Genomic DNA, 2,231 nt, shown 5'->3' with positions numbered 1-2,231 from the left:
GGAGTTCTCCTTCTAGTAGTATGTTTGATCCTAGAGAAAAGTTACTAGCCTCTGCCTATTTTCTCACTTGAAAAATAATAAAGTTGTATCTACATGATTTCTAAGGCAGTTTAAAATTTTTAAGCTTTTATCCTACGAAGAACTTATTCTTCCTTTTCCTTTAGAACTACATTTCAAGATGACCTATTTTTGAATAGTTTCACTAAGTGTGGTAAATGTTACTTATATGGTACCTCTAACTACATTTTCACTTAGTAGGTTCTTAGTGCCTAAAACTTTTGTCAACAGATCTTTAATGTTCTCAACCTAATAACCAAGTGAGAAAAAGGCACTGATGTCTTCATACTTCTCTCATTTTGAAAAGGCCATTCCTGTAAGCAATGAATCAGATCCTGCCTGATGTTGTGGTCCTATCCATTCCAGCTCTAACTGTTCAGCAACTTCCTGCAATCACCTTTAAGATTTTTGCAGCTCTTCATGAGGTAGTTCACATCATAAATGACAGGATAAAACAATCGAAGGATCTCAAAGAAGTCAAGTTCTTCTTCAGGCAAATTAGAATCGGTCAAGATTTTGATTAAACAGCCAAAGTCATAACCACTGTGAAATGATAACCATTTAACCCCTTCACAGAGGACCACTCCTGAAGTCATAAGAAGTTCTGCAAAGTACTGGGTCTCAGTTCCTTCCTCCTCATGTTTTTTAAATTGGATACAGATGTTGTCAGTGGCTCTATAGAATCCTGGGCATATATGTCCTCCGTCAAATTAAATTTAAAATTAAACTGCCAGGTTGAAGTTCCTGGAGTGTATTCTCCTTGTCATTCATACATGTCAGTCCTAGCTGAATCATCTTTAACAAGTCTACATTACATCGCGATAGTTGGTACTGATAGTCAGCATTGCTCCTGAATTCTCCAATGGGTCTCGCAACCACACCTGGAAACTCCGTGTCCATAGCAACATAATAGTATTTTCGGATAACTTGACGAATTTTCTTCATCTCTTCATCCAGGTTACAAGCCCAAACTTCACAAATTCTTTGGCTATGACCTACAGTTGCAGCTGGCATAGTGAGAGGGCACAAGGGAGTCTAGATGCCAAGCATCAAAATGTTATATTTGATTGAAGATCTGTTTCATAAAATACTTTGTCCTTTATTTGTGTACTTGGGTCTCTGAGCTCGTACTCCTCCTCCTCCTCCTCGCCATAGAGGCAGCACCCCGCGGCAGCGGCAGCAGCAGGTGCCCCATAGACACCGATCGATCGCCCAGCAACCGCAAAGGGGAGCCAGAACTGCGCCCGCCACGCTGCGCTGTAGCTTCCCGCACATCCTAGCGGGACGCTAAAACAGCTGAATTGACAACTTTATGTTGCCATAACCCAGTAACAGAAAGAGTGATGGAAGAAGCCCACCCCAGACCCACAGCAGCAGTGGTGAAGGGCCCAGCCAGACCCCCAGCAGCGAGGTTTCTGTCTCTTCTCTCCCTGGAATTCTTCTCAAGGCAGCCAGAGTGGCTGGGGGGCAGGCCCCTGCGTAGCTCTGGGTAACCTGTGTTCCAGGATTGGTGACCATGGGCCCTGCACACACCCAGACACTAAGATCCCTAGACTTGGCAACGCTAGAGGGAGAGGGAGGGGAGATGCCTTGACCAGCCCCCTCCCGCTGCCGGAGACTCCTGCAAGCTCCGCTCCTGAAGGAGCCAGGGCTGGCCTGCTGGAGGACCGGTAGCAGGTGCCGGTGTTGGGACAAGCATTTTCATATCCTCCCTCAAACTCATAAGTTGAAGTCGTCAGGTTGAAGCCCTTGCTGGTGGGCTCGTGTCCTTGTAAGAGGCCAGACTCAGGCATGGTGGCACACCTGTGATCCCAGTGACCCGGGAGCCTGAGGCAGGAGGAGTGCAAGTACACAGACAGCAACTCAGCAGGACCTGTCCCGAAAACAGGGCTGGGGATGTGGCTCAGTGCTAAAGCACCCCTGGGTTCCATTCCTGGTTAAAAAAATGGGGAAGAGGATGGAGGAGGAGCCAGATTTAGCTCACGGCAGAGGACATGCTGTGCACCAGCAAGACCCGCCTTGTGAGCACCCGGCTCACTGAGCCAGCCACTCAGGGCAACTGCTAGAGCGCCCTGCTGAACAGCCGCCACTCCGGCCCCAGACACCCACCTGTGCAGGCGGGCACCGGCCAGCCCACGGGCAGTGACCGTCTGAGCCCCAACTGCCAGCCCCCC

General features: G+C 48.5%; 1 pseudogene; it reads right to left on the bottom strand.

Annotated features, from left to right (window-relative positions):
• Positions 1-306: 306 nt before the first annotated feature.
• Positions 307-1,071, bottom strand: LOC124994073 (CCR4-NOT transcription complex subunit 7-like; annotated as a pseudogene).
• Between the last annotated feature and the right edge of the window lie 1,160 nt (positions 1,072-2,231).

Source organism: Sciurus carolinensis, chromosome 1 (genome assembly GCF_902686445.1).
Source record: "Sciurus carolinensis chromosome 1, mSciCar1.2, whole genome shotgun sequence".
Taxonomy (NCBI): Eukaryota; Metazoa; Chordata; class Mammalia; order Rodentia; family Sciuridae; genus Sciurus; species Sciurus carolinensis.
The sequence above is the reverse complement of the archived record's forward strand: the minus strand, read 5'-3'. Positions and strand labels throughout refer to the sequence as shown.